Below are 18,352 nucleotides of genomic sequence, written 5' to 3'. Positions count from 1 at the left end.
TTGTCTGTCTTCATCATTACATTCTACATTGCTTGAAGGCAGGGCCTGTGCCTTTGTCTTAGCATCCTCAGTATTTGGTACAAAGATGGTGCTTAGTTATACGGTTTTTCCAGTAGTCATGTTTGGATGTGAGAGTTGGACCATGAATAAGGCTAAGCACCAAAGAATTGATGCTTTCGAATTGTGGTGTTGGAGAAGAATCTTGAGAGTCCTTTGGACTGCAAGGAGATCCAACCAGTCAATCATAGAGGAAATCAATCCTGAATATTCATTGGAAGGACTGATGCTGAAGCTGAAGCTCTGATACTTTGGTCACCTGATGCAAAGAGCTGACTCACTGGAAAAGATCCTGATGCTGGGAAAGATTGAAGGCAAAAGGAGAACGGGGTGGCAAAGGATGAGATGGTTAGATAGCATCACCAACTCAATGGGCATTAGTTTGAGCAAACTCCAGGAGATAGTGAGGACAGGGAAGCCTGGTGAGCTGCAGTTCATGGGGTCTGAAAGAGCTGGACATGACTTAGCCATTGAACAGCAACAACCATGCTGGAGTTGCAATGATGTGGGCCAAGTAGTCTCTTTCATTATGAGATTGAGATGAAAGGAAGGGTAAAAAGTATAGTAAAGCTTAACATGTTCCCTGAAGCTTCCATGACATAATGGGGAGTATTTATCCTCGCTCTGTTTCTAGTTAAATCTGTGATGTTGGCCAAGATTCTTTCTCCTCTGTTATTCAGTTTCTTCAACTGAAAAATGAGTGGGTTGGACAAGATAATCTTTAAGGTCCTTTTAACCCCACCGTTCACTGATTGCAACATAAGTTTTTTAAGTATGAAAATACACAGAATTCCATCCAGCTTGTTTCTAAAGAGTCAAGGCATGTTGGCTCTGTGGATTCTTTACCTGAAAGTCAGTCGGTATTTGAGAGTCTGTTACCTAAGAAGCGAGGGAACAGAAACAGGAGTGTATTATTTTTAGGCTAGGGTTCCAGGCTATAAGATAAAGGGCAGCCCAGCCCCAAATCAAATCACTCCTCATGGTTTGAGTTATCATAGAGAGCGATTTGGCGCTAGGCACAACATGGGACTGGTGGAAGGGTTCTGATGGGCAAGAGAAGACCACCAGTAACAGACCCATGGGCAAGGCACCAAAGTGCAAATGATAACCAGAAAAGACCATGTTTTTATACACTACAGCTTGCAAAAGGCTTTTGTGTAACAATATTTACCCACATAACAATGCTGTTTCGAAGAGATAATTATCATCCCTTTTATTGGTGAGGAGTTTGAAGCTCCTTAGAAAGATGAAGTAATTCACCTTAGATCCACAGCTAGTAAAAAGCGTGAAAAGTGAAAGTTGCTCAATCGTGTCCGACACTTTGTGACACCGTGGACTGACTGTACAGGCCAGGGAATTCTCCAGGCCAGAACACTGCCTTTCCCTTCTCCAGGAGATCTTCCCAACCTAGGGATCAAACCCAGGTCTCCCGCATTGCAGGTGGATTCTTTACAAGCTGAGCTACAAGTACAGAGTAATTGGGTTGTCTCAAACGCCACTGGTTTCCAGATTGTCATCTCTTACCTGGATAATGCAACCACCTCTTAATTGGTCTTCCTGTCTTGCGATTGGCCACTTCTCATCCATTTCCTACCCTGTCTGGATAACAGGTTTCTAGCACAGAAGAGGTGAGACATGTAAGAATGCTCTAAGGAGAGAACTGGGAAACTTCCTGGAAGGGGGAAGAGACCCCTAGAAGGCCTGAGAAGCTCCCCTGACCATCTTTCCTCCACAGACCCTTTTGGTCTTGAAGAGGATTCAAATTAAATATATTTTTGTGTGGTGTGTGTCTGTGTGTGTGTGCGTGTGTGTGTGCGTGTATTGCCCTGAACATGTCCCCTGCCTACTCTGACATCTAAGCCCAGCTTCTCAGGTCACACCAAGGCTTGCTGTGTGCATTGAGGCACCCAGAATAGCACACTTGGCTTGTCCCAGGAACCCGGCCATCAGCCTTGCTGAATCTCCGTGAGACTCATGTAAAGACTGGGGGGTTGAGATGGGGATGGGGCCACCTCACATGCAGGTGGACAGCAGGATGAGCACCATTGATAGGGAAATAGTCCTGGAAATAGAGTTCAGATCGGAGGATGAAAGATCTTTAGGGGCTCAGGTGGAAGGCCTAAGGAACATACAACAGTCCCCGGTATGGAAGGAATCTTGAATGAAGTTAAGGTGGTTCTAGTGTCAGGTTACTTGGGCCAGATCTGAATGAGTGAAAAGTGAGTGAGTTGCACAAGATAATCTTTAAGGTCCTTCCAACCCCACTGATCACTGATTTGCAATCTAAGTAAGTACGAAAATACAAGCTAAAGACTTCCAATTGGCTTGCCTCCAAAGACTACATCCAGCTTTCTTTCTGGGCTGTGGCATCCTTACCTGAACGTGGAAATAATTGGAGGAGCCTGGCTTTGTTCATGCTTAAACTTCTGCCTGGATTCCCCTTTCTTGTTCTTATAGCCTGCTCAAATCTTACTCCTTCTGCAAGGCTCAGTTTCCAAGCTGTCTTCTCTGTGGCACGTCTCTACAAATTCTCCTCTCCTTGTCCCTAAAGGCATGGATTTGTATCAATAATGACTGATGGTCTGGTTAACTGAGGAAGATAGAAACTCTCTGGCCAACTCAGTTCAGTGGACATTATAGGCATCGTCTGTGAAAAAGGCCCTGTGCTGGGCACAGGGGAATGTAAAAAAGAAGACATGGTTCCAGCCTTGAAGGGCTCAGAACTGGATGAAATAGACACCTCTTGGAATGTGGGACTTGCTGAAATGAAGGGTCACAGCTGAAAGTCAGGGAGCACAAGGGACAGAGAGAGAAATTCCCATCAGGCAATTTTACCTATGACTGGTCCCCAGGTGAAAATTCTTAAGCAATGTGTCCCTAAGTTGCCTACGTACAAGAATCATCCTTGGTTATTTTGTTACAAATACAGCTTCAAGAGACCCTCACTTAGAAGGAAGCTTGTACTTTGAACAAGCAACTCAGGTAAATATGATTCTCAGTCAATTTGGGAATCACTGATGAAAAACATGAACGAAAATCAAGGTAGAAAATGCCCACAGAAGCACAGACTGTCTCTAATCCCTCATGCCTTCCATCTGGCATCCTTGATGTGGTTTCAAGATCCAGGGACTAGCATTAAGGTTTTAAAAATCACACAACCAGGGAAGATCAAAGCTTGTAAAGACTTGCCTCTGGGTCGTTCTGTTTTAAGCCCCCTGGTTGTAGGTTGGTGCGTTTAAAGTTCCTCCAGGATCACACGAACAACTGATGGCACAGCCAGGATGAGAACCCCGATCCTCCCGGCCTAACTGGACTCCCCCACCCTCCCAGCCCCGCAGCACGCTGTCCTCATGCCAAACACGCACAGTCCGTCAGCCAGGAGGCATGTTTTTCTCCATGCCAGGATGTTGAAACAATCCCCATCACCACCCCTCTTGGATCCCATAAACAAATGACATTAGGTTGCTAGTTTCCAGAGACTGTTAAAACAACCCTGAAGACTAGGCCTCAAAGTTTCCCAGTACACTGTGTGGGGTTTTATTTTCTAACAAAGGCAAATATGTGTCCTTCTGGCTTTTTCTGTCCTTCTCGTCCTCAGCTCCTGAAAGCCACATACTTACAAGTCCCCAGCCGCATTTCCCGGGGGTAAGGAGAGTGCCGATCATAAGCTGGCATTTCACGCCACCTCTGGGGACCAGAGCAGCTCCAGAAAGGCAGAGACAGGCTTTCTCGGGGCATTCTCTGCTGACCGTACCTCTAACTGGGAACCTCCTGGGACGACAGTGGAAGTCCTAGCCCACAAGCATGAAACAGGCAGGGGCAGAGATTACATCCTTGAGGACTCGAGATAAGGCAAGAGGACTTATTTGATTTGTCATAAATGAGGAAAAACGTTTTGATGGCAGTGGTAGTGGCACTGTTAGGGCAAGTGACAAGAGTTCTATTCCAGAAAGAATAATAAACGCGCACACGGAGGTGAAAGCACCGGAGGGCCCCAGGGATCCTCCGTCTGATTCCGGGGACTACAGAAGTTAGTAACAGGCTCTAGCAGCGCCCTGGCTACCGAGCCTTGGCAATAAGATTTGAGGCTGCTGCAACGTCCAGGCCTGTGATCCGCGGGCGCTGAGATGGGCCAAGGGTTCTAGGCCCTGAAGGATTGCGAAGAACCATCCCATGATCGTGGTGTGGAGAGTGGCCTCCTCCCCAGGCCCGTGTCTGCTGCCCCCAGTCAAGTTACAACCTGAGTTGTCCTTGCACAACTTAGGGTCTGAGAGCTGCAGGGCCCTGGAGAACCTGCTGGAAGGGACAGCCCGCCCTGACCCCAGGCCAGGGGCTGCCAATGGACGTTAGCCCTTGGATCTGATTGGTGGTTCCACACTGAACCCATCTGGTAACTAGGTGGCCGGGCACTCAGGGACTCTGATCTGTGAGGAATCAAGTGGCCTTATAAGCCCTTAAGCATCAGATTCAACTGCCATCTTCCCCCTGGTGTTCTCCGCACAGAGAACACTTCCTGAACATCTGGAAATGCCACGCAGACAGAAGCCACACTCCGTGACCAGGTGCTGGGCTACGACCTTGGGAAAGTTTCTACTCAGACCCAGTTTCCCTTCAACCTCATTTTGCGGGCTCCCTACTCTTTCCATGATGCCACATGCCTCTTTCATTTTGCACTTGAACTAAGTTTAGTGGTGGGGAGCGGGAACATGTGCTGGAATCAGACCTGGGATAAAATGAAGCTCCTGCTGCACACAAGGTGTGTGACTTTTGACAAGTTACTTGCCCACTGGAGCCTCAGTTTCCTCATTTGTCAAATGGAAATTGATGACATTGGTTCACTGAGCTGTTATGAGAATTAATGAGCTAACACACTGAATTCCTTCCAACAGTGTCTTCCACGTACCAGGTGTTCAACAAACAGTAGCTATTATTACCCTCAGCATAGGACCCAGAAAACTGGGCTATTCCAGAAGGGGCAGAGGCCAGCATTTCAGGTTTCAGGTCTAGACACCAAGGTGTCATTCTAACCTTGGCACCTACACCAGGCCTGGCGTGTGTAAACAGAAGTGCATGCGTGCGTGCACGCATGCATGTGTGCTGAGTTTCTTCAGTCGTGTCTGACTCTTTGCGACCCCATGGACTGTAGCCCACAAGGCTCCTCTGTCCATGGGATTTCCCAGGTAAGTATACTGGAATGGGGTGCCACCTCCTTCTGTAGAGGGTCTTCCCAACCCAGGGATTAAACCCACATCTTTATAAGTCTCTTAAATTGGCAGGTGGGTTCTTGACCACAAGTGCCACCAAACGGAAGGACACACATAGTCACACACGGAGAATTTTACTGTGATCCTATTTTCTCTGCTTCTTTCCTGTTAGTAAAAGTGCTTCATACCCAACCTGACAGAGGAAAGTCATCTGAGGATTCCACAGTCCTGACGAAGCCTCAACTGTTGAGTGAAGCTTCCATCCAATTCCTTGCTTACCCAGTGAACAGAATGTGAGCTGATTAATAGCTGGTAACCTTTCATCTGGGAGTCATTCAAGCCACCGCCCACTTTTCTGAGTCTTCTTTTTCACTTCCCCCTGGGTCTTGCCTCTGACCATGCTATGTGTTTCTGAACAGCGATTTCTGTGAAAGGAAATGGGCTGCCTCTGGCAGTGTCAGAGCCCCGCTTAGTCCTGTGAGGTCACAGAGGAAATGCTTTCATTAATAATCACCCCCTTCTGTCCAACAGATTGTGTTCCAGGTTGTGCTGCCAAGTCCCAGTGGGGAAGAACCATAGCCCTTATCTCCGAGTGGCAGGGAGCTGTGAGAGAGAAGTACAGATCAGGGGCACTGATGTCACCCGCACATCCTTAGGCACAGGGCTAGGAGCAGACTGGAGCATCAGTGGTGCGAGCCCCTCCTTGCCTGAAGAGTAAGGAGATACCCCAAGGGGTGAGAGATGCATCCAAGTGTCTACCCCTTGTGGCAGAGATGTGCAAGTTTTCTGACTCTTCAACTGGTGGCCTATCCCCTCTGAGAAGCATTTGCTCTTACCATGTTCCTGAACTGTTATCTCTACAGTATTTTGAAAATTACTTTAACTCATGTGGGTGGGCCTTAAGTACAGAGAACTTGGAAATTCTCAGATAAACGTGACTTGATGGAAGTAAAATGCTCTATTTGAAGAATGCGTGCATGGGTGCTAACTCGATTTGGTCATGTCCAACTCTTTATGACCCCATGGACTATAGCCCACCAGGCTCCTCTGTCTATGGGATCCTCCAGGCAAGAATACTGGAGTGGGTTGCCATGCCCTTCTCTAGGGGATCTTTCCGACCCAGGGATCAAATCCCCATCTCTTATTTTTCCTACATTGGCAGGCGGGCTCTTTGTCACTAGTGCCACCTGGAAGTCCATTTGAAGGATGTGCTCAGTCGTGGTTGACTATTTGCGACCCCATAGACTGTAGCCCTCCAGGCTCCTCTGTCCATGGAATTTTCCAGGGAAGAATATTGGCTGCCATTTCCTATTTCACATTTGAAGGATATATGATACTAAAATTTAATTTGTTCATTTATTTAACAAAGCTTTATTCAATATTAACATATATTAGAAAGGTAAGCATATTCAAGCTGGTTTTAGAAAAGGCAGAGGAACCAGAGATCAAATTGCCAACGTCCACTGGATCAACGAAAAAGCAAGAGAGTTTCAGAAAAACATCTATTTCTGTTTTATTGACTATGCCAAAGCCTTTGACTGTGTGGATCACAATTAACTGTGGAAAATTCTGAAGAAGATGGGAATACCAGACCACCTGACCTGCCTCTTGAGAAACCTGCATGCAGGTCAGGAAGCAACAGTTAGAACTGGACATGGAACAACAGACTGGTTCCAAACAGGAAAAGGAGTATGTCAAGGTTGTATATTGTCACCCTGCTTATTTAACTTATATGCCGAGTATATCATGAGAAATGCTGGGCTGGAGGATGCACAAGCTAGAAGATTGCTGGGAGAAATATTAATAACCTCAGATATGCAGATGACACCACCCTTATGGCAGAAAGTGAAGAACTAAAGAGCCTCTTGATGAAAGTGAAAGAGGAGAGTGAAAAAGTTGGCTTAAAGCTCAACATTCAGAAAACAAAGATCATGGCATCCAGTCCCATCACTTCATGGCAAATAGATGGGGAAACAGTGGAAACAGTGGCTGACTTTATTTTTTTTTTGGTCTCTAAAATCACTGCAGATGGTGACTGCAGCCATGAAATTAAAAGACGCTTACTCTTTGGAAGGGAAGTTATGACCAACATAGACAGGATATTAAAAAGCAGAGACATTACTTTGTCCACAAAGGTTCATCTAGTCAAGGCTATGGTTTTTCCAGTAGTCATGTATGGATGTGAGAGTTGGACTAAAAAGAAAGCTGAGCACCGAAGAATTGATGCTTTTGAACTGTGGTGTTGGAGAAGACTCTTGAGAGTCCCTTGGACTGCAAGGAGATCCAACCAGTCCATCCTAAAGGAGATCAGTCCTGGGTGTTCATTTGAAGGACTGATGTTGAAGCTGAAACTTCAATCCTTTGGCCAGCTGATGCAAAGTGCTGACTCATTTGAAAAGACCCTGATGCTGAGAAAAATTGAGGGCAGGAGGAGAAGGGGATGACAGAGGATGAGATGGTTGGATGGCATCACTGACTCAATGGACATGGGTTTGGGTAGACTCCAGCAGTTGGTGATGGACAGGGAGGCCTGGCGTTCTGTGGTTCATGGGGTCACAAAGAGTTGGAGATGACTGAGCGACTGAACTGGAACTGGAACTGATTCTCAAATCTTGTTCTATGGTGAACCTTTCCTGAACATTAGAGAACATACCCTCTACCTGCTGGACATTTCTATCTTCGTCCTACAACCATATCAAACTCAACATATCTTCCTGTGCTTCTCACTGGGTAAATGGCCTCATCACTTGCCCAGGGTCTCTTATGTAGCCTGGGAGTTACCCAGGACTCTGTCCTCTTCCTAATCCTATATCTAGCCCATCATCCAGTTAAATAGTATGTAGATGCTACTTCATAACTGCCTCTTAAATTCCATCTGCTTCTCTCTGCTGCGTCTACTTTAGTTCAGGACAGGATCATTTCTCACTTTGGTTATTACAACAGCCTCTACTGAGATCCATCTGTGTTGCCCTCCTGAAACCCATCTTCCACACTACAGCCAGAATGACCTTTTCTCTAGAACATGAAATCCAATGACATCACTGCCCTGCCTCACCCCACAGCGGCCTACCATTGTCCTTACTCTGAATCGATCCTCACCTGGACCTACTCTGGCCCCCACCCAGGAACCTTTCTGTCCACCCTTCCACCCTGTGCTCCAACTTTCTTTACCATCTTGAACGTCTCTGGTTGTTCACTAGCTGTTTCTTTTGCTTTGAGGGCAGTCCCATCAGGTCCACTTTGGTCTGCCAGTAAATTCCAATGTTTACTCCAGACACAGATGGGGATCTTCGTCAGTGACTTTGTTGTCTGGTTTCCTCTTTTTCACCTTGACTCTTGTACACACTGCTGTTACCACACCACCTGCCATGATGTGGTCACCATAAGGCATGTCTGCTGTCTCATCAGACCTGGGTTTCCTCAAGGGGAAAGTAGACTGTCATGTTCCCCTTGGCATCCAGTTCAGAGCCTAGCTCTGAACAGGTGCCCAGCAAATGTTGTCAAATCAATTAATTATGATGTGATCTCTGTCGACAAGGAGCTAGAGCTTATCAGCTGAATGATAAGCAAGAAACAGATCAAAGATGACTGCTTAGTGCCATTAGAGAGAGACCAGCAAAGTTTTGGGAGTAAGAGACAGAAAGAGGGAGAGAAAGAGGATGGGGGGTGGGGAACTTCTGGGAATCAGTAACAAAATTACTTTAGGAGATGAAATGAAAAAACTGAATGAATGATTTTTCACAAAGTGGTCCCATGAAACTATTGCAAGGAAATAATCACAATTCTGCAGTGACATATACAAAAGAATGTTTACCCCATCATTGTTTAAAACAATTTTAGAAAAACCTTTAAAAAAAAAATAACTATCCATCAAAAAAAAAAAAAAAAAAACACCCAACTGGTTAAAAAGATTTTGGTAGAACTATACAATGGAAATGACAAAGTCATTACAAGTGGTAATGCAGATCTATGTTGATTGGGATGAATTAGCATTGCATCAATGTCATTTATTTAAATTAAAACACACAAATATACAAAACAACTGTATATATGCAAGGATTAAAAACTCACTGAGAAATGTATTAAATAAAATAGAACAGAAGAGGAGAATGAAAGTGAGTGCAGAAGATAAAAATATGTAATAAAACACAAGAGGGACTTTATACTATAGACAACGATGATTGCGTGCCATGAACAGAGGAATATGATTATCATAAGTGTGCTCTTGAGATCCAAAAAAAGAAAAAAAAAAAGGAGAGAAGACATTGCAATAAACTGTTAAATAGAAAAGACAAGTCATAAGACAGTGTATGTAGTATTGTCTTGCTTTTACTCTGTACGTGTTCAAGCTCAAGTTATTGTGCACCTAAAGCTGGGGCAGTACATCATTTATGATGAAGTCTTAACAGTGGTTATTATTACTGCGGGTAGTGTAATGGTAATATTTCACTCCTCAGAATCAATCTGGAATTTTTATAATGTGTACATATAACATTTATAATCAGAGAAAAAGAACATAAATAATTTCAACTAACAAATGAAATGTCTTTTGTTAACAAAACAATCAGTCTCAGGAACTGTGGAAAGAGAACTTTTATGGTGGTTTCAGTTAAAGCCACTTTTTTTTTTTCCAAACAATTAATTCACAGCAATATTTCAGGGTTCAGTCTGAACTGGATGCCAAGGAGAACATGATAATCACTTTCCCCTTGAGGAAGCCCAGGTGAGGTGAGACAACAGACCTTTCGCTCTGAAGCCATGGTTAGCTCTGGGTGAAGTGATGAACATGGAAGAGAAGCTCAGAAGAACCCCGCGTCTGTCGCCTCCTCACCCACATTCACCCTGGAGAGGCAGTGATGGGGAGACACAGTGTTGGGAGGGGAATCCTCTGTGTCAGAGTCTCTGAGGTGAAGGGGAATAGAATTTGTCACCTCAAAACATGCCTCTTTGGCATAAGGATTATTTTAGGCTGATTACTTTTAATAAACACCGGCCATAGGAGAATCTCTGAAAACCAAGTAGAAGTTACCCTTCTGAAAGAGATATTTACCTTTATGAGGGAAATCTCCATTTGTAAGGTGTGTCCCTCTCTAAGCAGAAGAGGACAATGACTAAATCTCCAGGAACTCTTATCAGTGGAGAAGGCAACTGACTTAAATCTGCATCACCATGCCCTGTTTACTGAGATTTACCCCCCACCATAGCGTCCCACATCTGGCTTTCCTTCCCACCAACATCTTCTTTATCCTTAGCTGGAGATGGTCTTTAAGGGGATGGTTTGGATCATTTCAGAGAGTTCCTCATTTTTTTGGACATTTTGCTTGTATAAGGAGTTATACATGTTATTAAACTTCTGTGTTTCTCCAGTTAATCCATCTTAACCAAGGACCCATAGGGCAGAAAGAGAATTATTTTTCCTCTCTTACAAAGGTTTTGGAAATAGTGGTATCTCTGGATGTATCTGGGATGAAGCTTCCCTGCCATCTTCCTAGGAAATAACGAAATGGTGATTTGCCTGAAGGTGAAGACCACAATGGGGCTTCCCTGGTGGCTCAGGGGTAAAGAACCCACCTGCAAATTCACGAGACGTGGATTTGATCCCTGGGTCAGAAGATCCCCTAGAGAAGGAAACAGCAACCCACTCTAGTATTCTTGTCTGGAAAATTCCATGGACAGGGGAGACAGCCTGGAGGGCTACAGTTTATGGAGTCACAAAAGAGTCAGACACGACTAAGCAACTAAACAACAACAACAAAAGACCACCATCCAGGGTTCTCAATCTGGAGCTTTTGGCCATGAAACCCATTGACATCCTCAGGAAAAGTTTCCCAAGGCCTCCCCAAAGACCTGTATGGATTTTCTGTGCTTTGATAGGTTAATGTGACCATGCCTTTTCTTAAAACACAAGAGCTGGGTTTTCAGTCCCAACTCTGCCCATGTTTTCCCATGTGATGTTGGCAAAAGTTGGCTTCCTCTTTGAACTTCTGTTTTCTCATCTCCCAAAGTTCTATGAAAGAATTCACCTAATTCACTGGGACAAAGCACAGAGGCAGTTTGCGAAATGGGCAAGTGTTTCTAGCTCTCAATGTGGGCACTTTCCAGGACACCTCAGGAGAGAAAATAAGACCCAAACATGTGGAAAGAAAGGAGTGGGCTTTATTAGGCAAGAATGAAGAGAGAGGGAGTGACTTGCAAGTCCCAGAGAGAAGGAGCAAAGACACCTGGGGATGAGCAGCCATCAGAAGCTTCATAGACAGCTAGAGAAGAGGAGGCAACCACACGGCTCGCCATGGGGCTTTGGAAGGGGAATGGAAAGAGCATATTAACCCAAAATTGCCAGCAGAGAGTTGACCCTCCCATTGAGGTTCCTATCTCTGATGTATTTCCAGCTCTGAATTATGCTCACCCTGTCCTTGCTGGGCCTTTGTGAAGCACCCGGTAAGGCTGGAACAAAGCACTTTTTTATGGTGCAGGAAAAATATCTTGGCTAAAAGGGACAATGCCAAGGCTGAGAAGGCTAAAATTAGACCTTCCGGTGCTGTTTGACTTGGCAGTTGCGTGCACAGGCTGCTAACGTGGCCCCATCTCCCTGCCTCCCTCCCGGCTCTGGGCCTTCTGAGAGCACAGGTAACATGTGCTGAAGGCGTGGAAATGCTGCTTCCCCTGGCACCCTGTGGGGATGACAAATGCTTCTGGACCTATGTCACTGCCGCTTGGAGCTGCAGGTGGAGTAATACTTAGTTGGAAAAGAGTAGGTTTCCACATCAGCTAATTTGTAGATTAAGATCAAACTGTATCTCTGCTTCCTGTTAATCTAATGGCTTTTCATGTTGAAACCAAAAAGAAATCTCAAGATAATCATATATTTGAACCTTATATTTACCCAAGAATTTGCAGCTTCACTTATGTAACTGTAGCCGAACCCAAAGAACCAGTTCTTAGTATCTTACATCATGCCGTGTGGTAGTGTCATCTATGAGAAACAGCCCAGACCTTGGAGTTAGACACATGAGGTGAGATCTCTACCTCCAGCACTTCTATTAGTTGGTGCCTTTAGGAAAGTTATTTAATCTTTCTTATCCCATTCATCCAACTTTAAATTAAATGTACCTTAATAAGTATCTCAAAATGCTAAGTGGCTCAGTGGTAAAGAATCTGCCTTGCTGATGCAGGAGACATGGGTTCGATCCCTGGGTCAAAGATCCCCTGGAGAAGGAAATGGTCACCCACTCCAGTATTCTTGCCTGGAAAATTCCATGGACAGAGGAGCCTGGTGGGCTACAGTCCATGGGGTCGCAAACACTTGGAAATGACTTAGCAACTAAACAACAACAGCAACAACAAAAACTAAATGAAATAATAAATCTATTTCACTGACATTTTAGCAGTAACAATCCTGGCTTATATTAACAAGTACTTACCATGTGTTCATTCATGGATTAGGCACTTCATCTTTACAATAATTTAAAGTAGATGCCATGTATATCTTCATTTTAGAGTCAAGGAAAATAAGGCTCAGAGAATTTAACAAACTTGTCCAAGGTCACACTACAAGAAAACAGTGGAATTTGAACCCTAGAAGGCTCTTACCCTCTGTTAGCTATTCTGCTTATTAAAGGGAATGAGAAACAAGAGAGTGCTTGCCAGGGCAAAAACTGCTATTTTAATGTAGGTGTTCATTATCCTCCTTTCAGTGCCTGACCTACGCACTTCTTTACCTAAATAAGCCAACTCAAAGGTACTGGCAGTCCTAGTCAGTTACCTCCCAGTTGCTGGGCTTTGGCCCTCATGGGGTTGGGGGAGGGGTTGGTTGCTAAATACAAGGGCAGCAATTGAAGGAACTGGGAATGTTTAGGCTGGAGCAGCAAAGGTTTTAGAGAGGAAATTTGAGCTCTCCTCATATAAGTGAAGGATTTACTGGTACAAAAATAGACTTATAAATCAGCATAACAGAGCGGGGAGTCTAGAAATAGATCTGGCTATACATAATTACTTAATGTATGATCAAGGAAGCTTTTCAGAGCAAGGGGAAAAGAAAATATAGTTTTGTAAGGGATGCTATCATCATCACTTGCTAGCCATTTGGTGCAAAAAGGAAATAAGAACCATACCATGTACATCTTTTAACACATCATTACCATTTAAAATAAACACTTTCATAAAAAATTAAATGAAAGAAAACTATTAGAAACTGAAAATATGCCAGACAAAATACTAATAGCTAGTATATATATATGTGTGTGTGTGTGTGTGTGTGTGTGTGTGTATGGCACTGGGCTTCCCTCATAGCTCAGTTGGTTAAGAATTCACCAGCAACACAGGAGACCCAGGTTCGATTCCTGGGTTGGGAAGATCCCCTGGAGAAAGGGATAGCTTCCCACTCTCGTTTTCTGGCTTAGAGAATTTCATGAACTGTATAGTCCATGGGGTCTCAGAGAGTCTGTCACAACTGAGCTACTTTCACTTTCACTTTCATATGGCGCTAGTGATAAAGAACCCATCTGTCAATGAAGGAGACATAAGAGAACGTGGGTTCAATCCCTGGGTCAGGAAGATACCCTGGAGGAGGGCATGGAAAGACACCCTAGAGGAGGACAGACACTCCAGTATCCTTGCCTGGAGAATCCTATGGACAGAGGGGATTTTCAGGCTACAGTCCAGGGGGTCGCAAAGAGTCAGACACAACTGAAGCAACTTATCATGCATGTACCAATTCCATTTGAAAACACAAACCTTAGAGAAACTCACACAAATACACAAGGGGACATGTGAAAAAGATGTACACTACAAATTTGTATAACCAAAGTGAAAAAAAAAATGTGACAATAACTTAAATGTTCATCAGATGTTGTTGTTTAGTTTCCAAGTCGTGTCTGATTCTTTGTGTCCTCATGGACTGTAGCCTGCTAGGCTCCTCTGTCCATGGTGATTCTCCAGGCAAGGATACTCGAGAGGGTAACCATTTCCTTCTCCAGGGGATCTTCCTGACTCAAGGATTAAACACACATCTCCTGCATTGCCAGGAGATGCTTTACCACTGAGCTACCAGGGAAATAGCAAATGAGTAATTAATTTGAAGTATAGTCACATGATGAAACACTATAGAGTAGTCAAAAAGAACAAAGATATTATATGAATAAAAATGGTGATCTAAAAATATTTTTGAGAGGAGTTGGAGAATGACACATGCATTATGATGTCATCTACTTAAACATCAAAGAGCCAAACTGATACTATAGAGATACACATAATTGGTCCAAAGAATAAGGTATTCAAGAAGAAAATGCATAGCAAACAACAGAATGATTTTTCTGATGAAGAAGGGAGGTGAGTGGGATTGAGAAGGAAAATGATGATAATTTCAAAACATGAGATGGCAATAACATTTCTGAATTCTAGGTAGTAGACCAATGGATATTTGTCATACTATTTGCTAAATTTTTCTGGATGTTTGAAATTTTTCACAACAAAAATGTAATTTATTTTCCTTTATTCTGTAATTCAGATTTCTGTCAAATCCCAACTGACTTTTTCCTAGGTACACTCCATTGTGGAAGATTAGCTAATCAAATGGCTTGGGTGCCATTATGATTTTGAATGATGATGTTTTCTTTCAGTTCTTATACAGAGTAATCACTTTCATTTCAAAGAAAACATGTGGCAGAAAACTGAGGAGAAAATTGTGCCAGACTCTAAGAATTTTCCTGAATACTTTAAAGCATGTCCATTTTAAGTCTAGGAAAAAAAGACATTTCTCTTATTCTCCATTGGTAATTCTCAAGTGGTTTCATTTTTGTGGTATGCAAATTGGTAGCACAAAGCAAAATGGAAATCAAGTTAATTTCCATAGTCTCATGACTCTTTTTTTGGTGCTACAATTGCATCTACAGTTAACACTTTCTAGGTAGTTTTTGTGCATTACAATTACTTGTTTCCTTGCCTGACTTGACGAGACTCTTGGAATGCTTTGAAGATGGAGACCCAATTTCGTTCATCAAATACCCTTATCACATGGGCATTCAGTGAGTGCTTTTAAAATGATTTTATAAAATTTCAATTCTCATCTGTGCATGTGTGCTAAGTTGTTTCAGCTGTGTCCGACTCTTTGCAACCCTATGGACTGTAGCCCACAAGTTCCTCTGTCCATGGGGTTCTTCAGGCAAGAATACTGGAGTGGGTTACCATGCTGTCCTCCAGGGGATCTTCCTGACTCAGGGATCGAACCCACGTCTCTTATGTCTCCTTCATTGGCAGGAGGGTTCTTTACTACTAGTGCAACTTTCATCTGTGAATGGAGATATTAGATACAACAGTTTAATGAAACATTGGCAAGACATTCTGAGAGATTCTGACCTTTTGAGGTGCTGAATCAATAAAGCTGGAATGACAGCAACTCTTTGGGTCCACCTGGTTTCCTGCTATTGTACTAAACACATTAAATGAGTATGTAATTGCTTATAGTTGCTGTTGTTTTTCCAGAACTGTAAGCATGAGTATTGGGATAATTTTGTAAAGGTCACTCTGAATAGTCTCATGGAATGGTATAATAAAGTCCATTTAATGATAAATATGTGTTTCGTTGCCAGAATGGAACACAATCCTTGGCCAACTATCTAGGCACAGTTTCTTTCAGCTTATAGGCTCTAGAAGCATATTTTAGGTCAGAGGACTCAAGGAAGGTAGAGAGGAGTTTGCCAGGCCACACAGAAAAACTTCCTTGTTTTCCTTTTTTGAAACCTCTCTTTTCTAATTAATGTTTTTTTTACTGTTTTATTTCACTGTATTTGATACATTTCCTAAACCTAACTGAAATCACTTCTGAAGTATGGAAGAAGACTAGATAAAAGAAAACAGAGAAGAGCATGACTCTAGAAAAATACATGCTATCATTAGAAGAATTTGTTTTAAAAAGGAATACTTAGAAGAAGGTAAATTTTATTTATATCACAGTTATGTAAAAAAGTAAGCTATAGAAAAAAGATCAGAAAGAAAATGTCAAATGATCACAATAATTAACTTTGAATATTAAGATGAAGATTTAAATTTCTTTCCATTTTAGAATTTTTCAGATTCTTATCATTGTCAAATATTATCTTTATAATGAAACATTACTCTTAAAGGACTTACACATTTAGATAGCACACAGGCAATTCTCAAATGTCTAGCAATTATATATTTGCTTAATGTCTTTAGAGTTGTCTTGACTGATCTAAATTTAACCAAGTTGAGTGATTAACAAGTGTTCTCCCCAGAATTAAACATATAATACTGACCAATGCCAGGGACAGCTAAACACTCCAGGTTAGAAGGGGTCTGCAAAAAGTTCAAGTTCTGGAGTAAAAAAGGCCTGGGTTGCTGGATGACCAATCACATTGTTCATTCCCTCAAAGCTCCACTGTCCTCTTCAGTTAAATACAGAACTTTTATAAACCCTCTGGTTTTGTTCTGAAGATAATATGTTCTGTTATGGATGCATGGGAAGTGCCTGAATTATTTTCGTGATGAAATAGTTCCCATCCCTCTGCATCTTCCCCTTCCTGGTTATTCCTCACTAGATGTACTGGATATGTTACTATTATGTCCCATCTCTTCTTTAGCTGAGACGGTCTTATCTGATTTCATATTCACGGAAGTATTGTTAAGGTGTTTTTAGGCAGAGATGACCTAAAAGTCTAATCAAAGTTGGCACAGCACAGGTCAGTCAATGACGTTGGATGGTGGGAAGGGCTGTGCAAATAGAGATAGAAGTCATCAGACTTACACTTTCAGGGATTTGGAATGGAAAGCAGATGGTACTGGATCCTTCGTCAATAGTGATTACAAAGCCAAACTGCAGAGAGAGAAGCTGAGATGCTATGTATAGAGAGAAGAACATTTTGGATTCCACAAGACCAAGAAAGGAGACAACAGCAAGTCCTCAGAGTTCTGCTGGTTCCTGATGGCTCCTTAGGTCTAGTTCTGACGCTCATTCTTAAAATAAGTATTCTTTGTATAAATTCAATGTTCAGAGGCAGATAACACTGCTTTAATGCAATGTATGCCCTGACTGGAGAGAGCTTCTAGGTTCTAAATTTATGCCGCAGCTGAGAGAATACCTGCTTATGTAATCTCATGGCCCGGTCTGAATGCCACCATGAGGGAGCAAAAATTGATTCTTTCCTGTTAACAGCAGCATTCTTTTATGTAAAACTAAAACTTTTTTTAATCATCAAAAGATACATTTTGGTCTGTGGACTTCTCGGTGAATTGCGGAAGTGAAGAAATCCACTAAATCACTAAATTCACTAAGGGATCTGTGAACACATGTGAAAACTAAGCCTTGGAAATGACATAGTGTGTCTTGCATATATCATTGCATTATTTTCAAATATATGCCAATGCTACTGCTATTAATAATACATGAATTTTAAGCATTACTGAATTTAATAGTAGCTATTTATCACTCTGTGTTCTTTCAATTGACTAATAATGAAATCACAAAGAGTAACTTTGAGACTTAAAAAAGAGCTAGCATTACAAAGAAGTCCTAGGAGTGCAAAGTAGTGCTGGAAAAAATTAGGAATGCCTGACAAACTGTAGACCTGATGAAAACCTCAATAAGTTTGACTTTATCCTCAAAAGAAAAGAATATTAATTCTTAAGGGTGGGGTACTGAAGAACCTGCTGGCTGGATTAGAGGGTTTGGTGTGAGTTACATTTTTTATTCTGATGAGTAATGGCAACCCACTCCAGCATTCCTGCCTGGGAATCCCACGGATAGAGGAGCCTGGCAGGCTACAGTCCACTGGGTCGTAAAGAGTTGAACACAATTTAGCAAAAACAACAACAAGCCATCTTTGGGGCTTCCCAGGTGACGCAGTGGTAAAGAATCTGCCTGCCAAGCAGGAGATGTGGGTTCAATCCCTGAGTCTGGAAGATCCCCTGGAGAAGGAAACAGCAACCCACTCCTGTATTCTTGCCTGAAAAATCCCATGGAGAGAGGAGTTTGGCACGCTACAGTCCATGGGGTTGCAAGGAGTCGGATACGACTTAGTGACCAGACAACAACAAATATCTTTTTAGAACAACATAAAAGGAGTGCCAATTTCTCT

At 42.8% G+C, this 18,352-nt stretch overlaps 1 protein-coding gene across 2 annotated transcripts in view; it reads right to left on the bottom strand.

Annotated features, from left to right (window-relative positions):
- Nucleotides 1-18,352, bottom strand: part of VSNL1 (visinin like 1) — a 113,979-nt gene that overhangs the window by 70,268 nt on the left and 25,359 nt on the right. The window contains exon 1 of one of the 2 annotated variants that reach the window (XM_065928614.1): nt 12,683-12,810. The exons of the other annotated variant lie outside the window; for it this stretch is intronic. The gene's annotated coding sequence lies outside the window, so the exon portion shown is untranslated. Of the gene's footprint in view, nt 1-12,682; nt 12,811-18,352 lie in introns of those variants that run through there. 2 annotated transcript variants of the gene reach the window in all.

Source organism: Muntiacus reevesi, chromosome 3, assembly GCF_963930625.1.
Source record: "Muntiacus reevesi chromosome 3, mMunRee1.1, whole genome shotgun sequence".
In the NCBI taxonomy this organism is placed as follows: domain Eukaryota; kingdom Metazoa; phylum Chordata; class Mammalia; order Artiodactyla; family Cervidae; genus Muntiacus; species Muntiacus reevesi.
Note: the sequence above shows the minus strand (reverse complement) of the source record. Positions and strands in the feature narration are given on the sequence as shown.